This window comes from Macrobrachium nipponense, chromosome 11 (genome assembly GCF_015104395.2).
Source record: "Macrobrachium nipponense isolate FS-2020 chromosome 11, ASM1510439v2, whole genome shotgun sequence".
Lineage (NCBI taxonomy): Eukaryota > Metazoa > Arthropoda > Malacostraca > Decapoda > Palaemonidae > Macrobrachium > Macrobrachium nipponense.
Window position 1 is genome coordinate 48,263,984 of NC_061087.1, and position 12,500 is coordinate 48,276,483.

Sequence of the window (12,500 nt, forward strand, 5' to 3'; positions counted from 1 at the left end):
AGTAGCTTATTCAAGTTGTATCCTCTCACACCTACAAAATGGTGGCCACCCTTGAAACCCAAGTAGACTCTCTCATAGTCCTCCTGACCACCACTCTGACGCACACCCAAGGGAATCTCATAGACCCCCATAATGTAAACGTGTATCAGAATTCGGTGGATGGATCACATCCAGGCTGACAAGCAGCAACTCAAGTCTGCATTTGTCCAGTCCGGTAAAGTTTGAACCAGCCCTTGAAAGTAAGATTGTAAAAACGTTAGATGATGCCAGTCACACTGCGGTCCTTCTCATCAACTGTAGCAATCAAAGGCGTTTGAAACCATCACCTCTCGAGCGGTATCTTGTCCATCCTGCAATGGGAATCATTCTGCATTTAGCTGTTCAAAGCACACAAACGCAGCAGCAAAAAAGCACCTATTAGTTTTGTCCCACAAGTGTTTCAGCTGGTTCACTTCAGGCCTAAAGTAGTAAACAGTGCCGTAGTAAACATAACTGCAAATTGTGGGATGGATGCCATCATAACTTGATTTGTGAACAAGACAGTAGTAAATCCTGGTCTAGTAAGCCTTCAGCAACCAGTGTGAGTTTCCAGTTGTCCGTAAGGTCTTCTCCCCATGCAGTTTCTTAATCTGTTACAAGTCAAGGGCAGGGTCGTAATGTAAATGAAAGACACATGTCAAAAGACAAAAATGAAAAACCTTGTGTAAATGCTAAGATGGTAAAAAATAAGCCTTCTGCTGAATTGCCAGCCACATTGTTGCCTATGGCTACTGCAGTTTTGTACGCTCGCAATAAATTATTTTGCACTCATTTGTTCTTAGATGCAGGTAGCCAGCATAGTTTCATTTCGAGTTGGTTGGCTAAGAAATTGAATCTGCCTGTAGTCAAATGTGTATCCTTGAATATCATTCCTTTTGGATCACAGATTGTAAAGGAAATTCGAAGTCATAGCATGCTGAATACATATTGGCAAGAGAGTCATTCGTTCAAAATTAGATGTCCATGACGATGTAAATATTCCCATTCACAACATAGGGCTGAAAAACATAAAGAATCATTAGCAGAGTAAAGGGTGTAACATGGCAGATGAGGAGATAAAGGGTGATGTACTGAAAAACATTAACTTACTTATTGGAGCAGATTACATCAACCTGTTTGTGATAGGCATGGAGAAGGTCGATGGGGTGAGTGTTTTTGTCACAGACAATGGAGTTACACCATATGGCAGAGTGTCACAATGGGTGCCAGAAGGGTTAGATGTCTCCTCTGTGCACACTTTACAAGTATGTAGATTGGCTGAAAATGAAATCGATGTTGATATGTGGTGGAAGTTGGATACTATAGGAATCGCGCCTCATGAGCAATTCACAACCCCTGAGCATGTTGCCATGCAGAAAGTACAACAGAGTATCACAAAAACCGAGCAGGGATACCAAGTAAATTTGCCGTTCTGCAGGTCCAAATGACCTGGTAATAACTACTGTAATGCTCTCACATAGCTGAATGCGCTTGACAAACAGTTTGCTAAAGACCCTAGCTACCATGTTGACTATGAGAACTCCTTCAGCAGGTTTCATTAAGGAAGTTCGTAATCTTCAAGAGGAAGGGTGCCATATTTTGGAGTAAAAAAACAAAGACTTACCACTGTTACATATCGTATTTAATGCTTCTTCAAAAGTCAAGGGTGAACTATCCCTGAATAATTGCCTCTATCCCAGACCTAACCTGGTTGAAATGTTATATGACTTGCTGAATAAGTTCAGACACCACCCGCATGCCATGACCTCCGATATTTCTAAATTTTCCACCGAGTCTTACTGGATCCTGATGATACAAAGTACACCCATTTTCTGTGGCGACAGGATCAACACCCGCGGCCACGTACACTTTTCAAGTAGTAGTTTCTGGGGTAACTACTAGTACATATGTATTACAACAGGTCCTTAGGACCCATCTCAAGGATAAAGGAAGAGAGAGTCTGATTAAATCTGTCTATGTAGACAATTATCTCCAGTCTTACGAAAACTTAGAGGAGATGGGGAGGGACTATGTGGAAGTGAAGTCCTTGTTAGCTGAGGCCCACATGCCATTAACAGGGTGAGCCAGCAATAGTGAGCAATTTAATCAACAGATAGGGTGTCGGGAGCCAAGGGAGATGTCTGTGCTAGGCATGATATGAGACAGAAAAGACGACTGCTTGAGTCTGAAACCGCATAAAGGGGGACCATGGGGACGGTCAGGGTACCAAACTCAAGAAATGTAAGCTGTTGTCGTTGCTAGTCTCTAATTTTGATCCTTTAGGGTTTGTGAGTCCCATCTTTGTAAAGGGAAAGAGCTTTCTACAAGAGTTATGGGAAGCAGGTTGGGATGATGTGTTATCCAAAGAAAAAGAGGAGGAAGCTAGTAAGGTCTTAGAAGAGTTTGTCAATATACACACCTTGAAATTTAGGGATCGTGTTAGGAGAATCTGAACTCCACATTTTCACCGATGCTTCTAGCAAGGCTCATGGCACAGTAGCATACGTAGGACAGATAGAAAGGGGAGTTAACACCCTTACGTCTAAAATGAGAGTGACACCTAAGAAACAATCTAGGCTAACCATCCCCAAGTTAGAATTGCTAGCGTTACTATTGAGTTTCAGATTAGGAAAACTTCTTAAGAAGCTCTTGAATTTCCCGAAGGTCACTGCATGGACTGACAGCAAGGTAGCTATAGCCTAGGTAGCCAGTAAGAAGGGAAACATAAACACCTTCATTTCGAACAGGGTGGGGGAGATGATTTCTATATAACAGGAATGCATCGTGGAACTTCGATACATACCTGCTAAGCTGAACCCAACTGATATCATGACACGAGGCTCTACGTTGAAGGACCTGAGCCAGAATCACCTGTGGTATAAGGGACCGGCCTTTCTACATCAAAATGGCCCGGGTGATCTGCCTGAAAGCAAGGATGAATCATCCATCCAGTAACAAGCCTCGCTTGTTGCTGCCCTGAGAGAGATGCGCTAGGAAGGGACGTTGACTCTGCCCACTGCACTGTGGGATTTGATGGGAAGTAATGTGGATTTCGTTACTTTAAAAAGAATCATGTGACCATCTAGAAAACAGTGCGAGTACCTCTGCTCATCCGTAATTTTGTAGCTCAGTTAAATTTAGTAATGAGAAACAGTATTATCTATACTAGAAGTAGCCTACCTAATGTAAGTGATACAAAGAACAAGTTGATGCTGCTGCCTTCAGAAGGACAATTAGTTGTACTGTATCTTATGCACCTCCACACCACCCACATGCATTGTGGTGTCAATATTGTAATAATTCTCTTTTGGCAGGAATGTTGGAGCCCTGGATTGAGGGCCATTGCCAACCGAGTAGTGGGGAGGTGCTGAGCATGTATTGTAGCCTTTAGGCCTATTCTTCAATGACTGACAGAATACTAATGACACTTCCATTCGATAAGGTCGGCATGGACCACACCAGCCCGAGAGGGAGTGGGATACCTCCTAATCATCACTAGTCTCGCCAGCCGTGCAATCTACTTGGATCTTTGCAACGGGTTCGATGCTGACACCTTTGCGCTGTTGCTAAGGAGATTCGCTGCCACCCACTGAGCACCATCAACAATAAAGCTGTTTCTTAGGAAGACGGGAATCAAATGAGTGTTCCAGACGCCCAGGTCACCTTGGAAAGAAGGGTTTTTTGAGCAATTAATAGGGATGATTAAATGCACACTGGCCACCGCCCTTCGACGGAATGTATTCTCCAAAGAACAACTGCGTACCATCATTAAGGAAACCGGAGCAATTGTCAACAACCATCCTCTCATGTACACCGGAGATACGAGGGAGGATAGCAGACTGAAAAGAAATGCTGCTATGGAACAGAAAAAGATGTCGGAGTGGTTGAAAGACAGATTAGTGTAGTGGTGAATGTAACCAATTTGAGGCGAACTGTGAAAGAGTGGAGGTCGAGAAGGAATCTGAAGGCGTTAGGATTAACATCATTTTGTTGTTGCATCTTATGAGATCAACCCAAGTGCTCCACAGACGTTTTCAACAAGATGAGCGATGTGTATGTACCAAGAATTGTAATTCATTATGTCCTAATGTGCCTCATATGCTGTGCTGGGTTGAAGGTCACCCCTAGCAAGGATCCAGAGGGAGCATTAAGCAACCAGCTTACCCTGAATTGATGAGATACATGAACTTCAACAGGTGCAAGCACCCGAGTGTCAAGAGAATCTCTTGATTACAACGATGTTTATTGTTTCTTGATGTTAATGCTGTTTCATGTAACGCTCTGTGATGAGCACTGATTTAATTACTGTTTCCTTGACAAGAATTGAGTATGCATTGCTGCTGACATTGACATTGCTTATCCTGAATGTATTTCCTCATGACATTGCTATTTCCTTGTTGCTTAAATTGATTGCATTTACTTATTGCATTGCTATTACTTTTCATATTGCCTGTATTCCATGCATTACTGATTGCACATTCATACATATATGTATTCTTGTTCTTGAGTTTACCGTCATTGGTTGCCTTACGAATAATTTCTTATTGTTGCAATTCTTACTTTAATTAGCCGGTTCTGTAGCAAAATTCCGTTACTGATTGCTGTTGCATTGCTTCCATAACTGCACATATTGAGTTCTATATTTCATTGATTGCATTGCTAGTGACACCCATTGTGTCTATAATTACTATTGTGTTGATCTTGACAATGCCTTGAAGAGAGCATTGTCCTACACTGATTACATTGATGAATGCATTGAAACCATTTATTATTGATTATTGCCTATGTTGCTTACATTGATGGTTGCTGAAGTTTCATTTGCTATCAATTGTTGCTTGCATAGATTACATTGATATTCATTTGCCTGATTGAGCTTATGTTGCCTTGCATTGATGATTGATGTACATGTTTCTATTGATTATTGCCTAATCTACCTTACTGTGATTAACATTGGAACGAGTGATCACTCGGTAGGGAAATTGTGTTGTCGTCGAGACCTAGACATGTATTGTAGCTCTGAATACGCGTCTAGACCTCAACTCCCCGAGATCAGGCATTCTTGCCTCACCAACTTAACATTCCCACTTCAACTGGAGGCTCATCCTTTTTGGAGGGGTGGAGGATGTTGTGAAAAAAAAATTTGCACAATTGTTTCTTGACCTGAGTCTGCCTTTGGCGCCAATTAATAGTCCCGCGTCTGTCAGTTGGCACCAAAAAAGCCATGGTTCTCTCATTTGCTGTGCATTTTATTAAGTCAACACCATCGAGTCATTGAAAGTAGTTATGTTCATTTTGATGAGATTGAAACTGCTATTATAAGATGAAAATAAGTTGACAATGAAAATCATAAATTGTAGTTTAATGGCTAACTGGCCAGCCAGCTAGCTTCGAGAACAGTGCACCACATCCTTCCTGCTTCAGATTCGAGACTGGGTGGAGGTCCATTCGATCACTCCTGTATTTCCGCACCATGAGGCAGTTGTGAGTTGGTTGTTAATGTTCATGATTTCAGCTAGGATTTAGATGTCTGTTAGGTAAATATGCACATACTCTCAGTGATGGAGAGAAACGTAATTATTGTCAGATTAATGTTTATTTCGTTATGATAACTTAGTGGCCGCGTGGTCACTCATGTGCACTGAACGTGTATTGAGGCAGGAAACCCATGTGGGTTATTTATTGTTGACTAGAACGTAGCCATGAGATGGGTCTTTATTTTTATAATAAAATTGTTAAAAACTAAACGGCCTTGATTCTGTTGTCCTTGTGTCTGGGCTGGATACCGACCTTTGAGGTAGGTCTATCTTGCTGAAAACATCCAGCGCAACCAGTGTAAGTAGTCGTCAAGTAAATCGCGACAGTGGTGCTTCAATTTTGCTTTAGATATTATAGTTTAAAGCATAAGTTTAGTAATAATAGCATGGAACTGGAGGCAGACTATTTAAATTAAGGAAAAATTATACATTTGAAATGGAACGGAAAAAACAGATGCATAAGTATTTTAAATCTATTTCCTTTTTCCTAGCTGTGGATCATCAACACCTGTAATATTAGCAATATTAATACAGAATAAAACATATATATTTGGACGGTTTCAAGAAAATTGATACATTTAACCTAGCCACTTGGGGGGCAAGAAAACCCTTTTGGTGCCGGTCCCAACCCCAGATAAATAGTGAGGGTTGGTGTTAGGAAGGGCATCCAGCCATAAAAATGGAATGAGCCAAAATATGGAAAGAGGTAATGTTCAGTAAGCGACGCACAGAGACATCGCCCTAACTCTGTGACAAGGCGAGGGGTACTGCATCAGGAACGGATGCAGCTAAAGAAGTGAGCTCACATTGGATTTAAAGTATGTCAGCTTAATATTGGGTCCATGACTGGGAGAGGTAGAGAATTGGCTGACTTGATGAGAGAAAAGAAAGTAGATGTTATGTGTGTGCAAGAAACGTGATGGAAAGGAAATAAAGCTAGAGTTGGGTGATTGATATAAGCTATATTATAGTGGAGCGAATAAACAAGGTAGAAATGGAGTTGGCATAGTACTGTCTGGTGAACTGAAGAATACAGTGATAGAAGTGCTAGAAAGAATGACCTTATCATCAGATTGAAGATATGTTATGGAGGAGAGAGTCTGAACATTATAAGTGCATATGCACCACAGAAGAAGAGAAGGGAAATGTCTGGAAAGACATGGATCGAGTAATGCAAGAACTGGAAGAACATGAGAGGGTGATAGTGGGGACAGATTTGAATGGCCATGTCGGAAGTGAAAATGAGGCGATTGGTCTGGTGCATGGGGGCCATGGAATTTGGGATAGAAACCCAGAAGGAGAGAGTGTAGTGGACTTTGCTTTGTCATTCGACATGGCAATAGCAAACACATTCTTTAAGAAGAAAAGGGAACACCTACTAACATATAGGAGTGGGGAAAGATGCTCCCAGATAGACTACTTCCTGTATAAAAGGATAAAGCTGGTGGAAGTCAAGAACTGGAGAGTTATCCCAGGCGACCATGTAGCCCCCCAATCCAGACTGCTATGTATGGATCTAAAGTTAAAAAGGGAGAGAGAAACCAAAGCTAAAGGGATAAGGAAAATCAAATGGTACAAATTAGTGAGGGAAGGGAGTAAGAAGAGGGAGTTTAAGAGTAGGGTTTTGGAGGATATTGGTATAGGAATTGAAGATGTTCAAGAACGGTGGGCATGAAATGCAGCAGTAATGAGAAAGCATGGATAGGAGCTGCTAGGCGAGACATCTGGTATCATATGGGAAGAAGAGTTGCTGGTGGGATGAAGACAGTGAGAAAGTAGTAAAAGATAAGGAGGAGCCAAAGAAAAGATGGGAAGAGTCACAGTCAATGGAGGACAGAGATAGGTTCAGAGAAAAAAACAAGGTGATGAAATGGGTGGTAGCCCAAGCTATAGCAAAGTCATATGATGATGTGTATAACGAGCTGGGGACAAAGGAAGGATTAAACAAGATGATCAAGCTATCAAAGGCTGGAAATAAAAGCACCAAAGAAATTACACATATCAAACAAATAAAAGATCAAGATGGTGTAGTACTTAGAAAGGAGGAAGACATTGTAAAGAGATGGAACGAATATTTCGAACAGTTGTTACATGAAGAAAATGATAGACTAATAAGAGAGGATGGGCAAGTGAACATTGGCGTGGTGATGAGGTTTTTTTTAGGCAAGAGGTACTAAAAGCACTGAAGAAGATGAAGAATGGGAAGGCAACCGAACCAGACAGGAATCCTGTGGAGGCATGGAAAGCATTAGGAGATGAAGGAACTGATATACTGTACGATCTTATGGTAAAGATCCTTGATCAGGAAAAGATACCAAATGAGTGGCATGGGAGTATATCTATCCCAATTTTTAAAGGGAAAGGCGGTGTCCAAGAGTGTGGTAATTGTAAGGGTATTAAATTGATGTCCAACACTTCGAAGATACTTGAAAAGATGATAGATGTCAGACTAAGAGAAGAAGTAGAAATAAGTAAAGAGCAGATGGGATTTATGAAGGGAAGGGGAACAACAGATGCTATATTTTGTCTGACGCAACTAATGGAGAAATTCAGGTAAAAGCAAAGGGACCTACTTATGGTATTCATTGACCTTGAAAAGGCTTATGACCAAGTCCCGAGTCGAAAGGTATGGAGGACTCTGAGGGAGAAGATGGTGCCAGAGAAGTATATGCGATAGATACAAGAGATGTACAAGAATGTATTCACCAGAGTAAGGAGCGGTCTTGGGGAGACAGAGAGTTTTGAGATGGGAGTAGGATTAGACCAGTGGTCAGCTCTGAGCCCATTTATCTTTAACATAGTGATGGACATTATAAAGAGGAAGTAAGGGAGGAAGTACCATGGAACATATTGAATGGGGAAGATCTGGAAATGAAATTGGAAAGATGGAGACAAGTACTGGAGGACATAGGAATGAGAATAAGTAGATCTAAGACAATATATGTGTACCACCAATGATGGGGATGATAGAGAAAGTATGCAGCTTGGTGGAAAACAAATAAAGCGAGTTGATAAGTTTAAGTATTTGGGATCCTTTGTTAATGCTGGAAAAGTATGGAAGAAGAAGTTAAACACCAGGTACAGGTAGGCTGGAACAACTGGAGAGCGGCCTCTGGAGTTCTTTGTCACAAAAGAGTACCACTGAGGTTAAAAGGAAAATTTCACAAGACGGCGGCTAGAGCAGCAATGCTGTATAGTATGGAAAGAACAAGCATGAGAAAGACAGAGGAGGAGAATAAGATGGATGTGGCAGAAATGAGAATGCTTAGGTGGATGTCTGGGGTAACAAGAGAGGATAGGATCAGAAATGACTACTTAAGGGGGTCGACTAAGGTGGGTGGAAATATCAAAGAAAGTGCAGGAGGGGAGGCTGAGATGATATGGACACCTGTTGAGGAGAAATGAGGACCCTGCGGGGAAACATACTATGGGGATGGTGGTTCAAGGAAGAAGAAAAAGGAGACCACGAAAGAGATGGAAGGACTGTGTGAGAGGAGACTTATATTAGAAGGGAATTGATGAAGCAGAAGCACAGGATAGAAATATATGGAAATAGCCCATCAGAAACTGCCAACCCATATAAAAATAGGAACCAGCTGGGAAGAAGAAAGAAAACTGATACATTTGGAATTGAATAGAAAAAATAGGTATATACATTTTCATTTTATATCAGTTGTATAAGTTTTGCCATTATCATAGATGCTGATCATCAACACCTGTAATATTAACAATGCTAACATAGAATATATATTACACACACACACATATATATATATATATATATATATATATATATATATATATATATAAGCAAATACCACAGGAAAATGATAGTCAGAAATCCAAGCGCTTTCGTGTTTACTATGACATTGTCAAGGAGTTAATGAAATACAATTGGAGAGAAAGGTCTCAGGTAAACAACAAGATCAAGAATACCAGATGATTAATTGTCAAAAGGGTAAAAATTAAAAGAGATAATCCAGGATTATCGGACATCACACGGTCTCAAACCTAAACAGATTTGACCCTAACCGAAATTACAAAGTATCTTTACAGTCCAAAACATGTAAAAACTGAATATGAATATATTACTTTTGTTGCTTATATTTATCTACAACTTTTTCATTACGAAAGCATCAAGTTTAAATAAACCAAGACGATAATTTAGAACATTTCTATTATTTGACTTGATGAAACAAGATTCAATGATATTCCTTTTAACTGTGTCATTACATGGGATTAAGGCTCTTGCTTGACTCCAGTTAATAGGATGATCTAAATCTCTCACATGTACGGATAATGCATTCGATATTTGCCCAGTTCTCACAGAATATTGGTGCTGTTTGAGACGTTGTGAAAGAGGTTTACCGGTCTGTCCGTAATAGACTTTATCACACTTTTTGCAAGGAATTTCATATATGCAGCCTAGAAGATCATTAGGAGAATTTTTGATTACTAAACTCTTGGCATTAATATTACTGAAAACAACATTTATGTTAAAAAGCTTTAAAATTCTAGGAATATCTAAAAACCTTTCATCATAGGGTAATTTTAGAATGTTATGCTTATTAATTCAAGTTTGTCATTAGTTGAATAAAATGTTTTCCTAGCTCTTTTCCATGCCACATCTACAAAAGTCCTTGGGTATTAAAGTTTCAATGCGATATCATAAATAGTTTTAATTTCAGTGTCAATAAACTGCGGGCTACAGACACGTAAAGCCCTCAGGAATATCCCAGAAAAAACAGAGAATTTAACATTTTGATGGTGATTGGAGTAGTAATGAACAAAAGAGGCTGTGTTAGTTGATTTTCAAAAGACTGGAAAGGTGAAATTTCTATCATTTCTATGGACAGTTACATCAAGAAAATTCAAATTACAATTTTTTTCTTCCTCTCCAGTAAATTGCATAGAAGGGACTAAATTATTGAGATTATTAAGGAATTCCTGGAGATTTTCGTGAACTGGCCAAATACAGAAAATATCATCCACATACCTACACTATATAACTTTTTGGGGCAAAATTCTTGGTAAGAGTTTTGTCTAAAAAAATTCCATGTAAATATTGCTAAGGACAGGAGATAAGGGATTACCCATAGCCATGCCAAACTTTTGTACAAAAAATTCCCCATTAAAACAAAATTTACTATCTTTGATACATAACCTTATGAGACTAATGAGGTTTGCTACACTTAAGGGAATGTCATGACGTTCTAATTCATCCTCCAAATATTCAAGTAAGTCATCTGCAGGCACTTTTGTAAATAAAGAAACAACATCAAAACTAACCATATTAAAATCAAAATTCAAATTTAAACTATCAGCTCCCAATTCATATCCATCATCATCTTCTGTAGATTAAGTTGTTTCTTTCTTCAGGGGATAAGCGATAGGCTCTTTGCTTGAATGGATTTCCATTTTCTTGAATCTTGTTCTCATGCTTGGTCAGATCATTATGCCTAGATGATGATGGATATGAATTGGGAGCTGATAGCAAGATGAATAATTCTTCATTTTGGAAAATTTGGAGGATAAACTGAAACATCTGAGTGTTGATCAAGGTGAAGACTTAAGTGAAGTGATTAGAAGTTTCCCAGAAATTTTTGCTGATGTATTCTTCAAACAGTCTAATTATATGTGTTATTGTTTTTTGTACACACACACACACACACACACACACACATATATATATATATATATATATATATATATATATATATATATATATATATATATGTGTGTGTGTGTGTGTGTGTGTGTGTGTGTGTGTGTGTGTGTGTGTGTGTGTGTACAAAAAAACAATAACACAATATAATTAGACTGTTTAAAGAATATTGATACATTTGCAATAAAATAGTTTTCCTTGATCATAGATGCTGATCATTAACACCTGTAATCATTCATAATGTAGTACAGAAGCATTATCCATACACAAAAAATAATAACAGAGAATATGTTGCTGTAAACATTACCGGAGGCCAGTGACACATTGTCAGAATTCTCCTCCTCCTCATCATCATCATTATCTACCTAGCCTTTAGTGTTTGCACAATTATTGCATTCCTCATGACATTTACAGTGAACTGTACAAGGTATACTTTTAAAACAGCTTCATGAAACATACGTTTACTTTACAGCTACATCTGATCTTTATCTGTAGTTCTGGAGGAACTGAAGGCATAGCTATCATTATTGGATCAATTGATCCATCTACATAAATTTAAGCTTGCACCTATAGTTTTCTTATTTGAGAACTGTTTTCAGATTGTGCCAGGTACATACTATATCCTGGTGAGCAGCCCTTGTTGCCATTGCGCAATTTATGCCTTGACATGGTAAGGTTATGGAGGTTGGCTAAGTTCCTGGGCACATCTCTATTCCTTCAAGTCAAGTCACCCGCTTCTATGCTATACAGTGACTACAACAACAAAATTGGTGGCAATACACAGAACGTTCCCAAGAGTTGCAGATACAGCATATTACAGGAAACTGCTTCTTTTAAGACATTAAGGCATACATACACTACAAAATGCTTCAGCACTTCTCCCCAAACAACAATCAAAATAGCATATTCCAACTTTACCAACTTGTGGTATAAAATCTTTGCATCTCGTTTACATTCAGACTTCTCTTCTGAGTAATGAAAAATATGTTTGAGATTAACATACCTGTATATTCAACTTATTTAAAATCATCAATAAAGATGATTCAACATTTGGCTTCCTTCTTGAACGCCATCTTGAATCTTGCACTAAAAATGCTCAGAAATATTTCCTCCATATTTTTTTTAAAACTGCAAGTCATTAACTTTCAAATAATGTATGGTGACCTCAAAATGCTACATAGCTCATGCATTATATACTGAGATGATGACAATGAATAAGGCAAGAAGATTCTCATGCCATGCAATTACAAGGAGGAGCTATCAATAACCATAAGAAATTAAAA

At 39.1% G+C, this 12,500-nt stretch overlaps 2 protein-coding genes across 2 annotated transcripts in view; one reads left to right on the forward strand and one right to left on the reverse strand.

Moving 5' to 3' along the window:
- LOC135208633 (cytokine receptor-like) overlaps nucleotides 1-12,500 on the forward strand; it is a 278,711-nt gene that overhangs the window by 232,062 nt on the left and 34,149 nt on the right. The gene's annotated exons all lie outside the window — the stretch shown is intronic.
- LOC135211020 (uncharacterized) overlaps nucleotides 11,323-12,500 on the reverse strand; it is a 24,576-nt gene continuing 23,398 nt past the window's right edge. The window contains exon 7 of the mRNA XM_064244090.1: nucleotides 11,323-12,500. This exon is cut by the window's right edge and continues 2,160 nt beyond it. The gene's annotated coding sequence lies outside the window, so the exon portion shown is untranslated.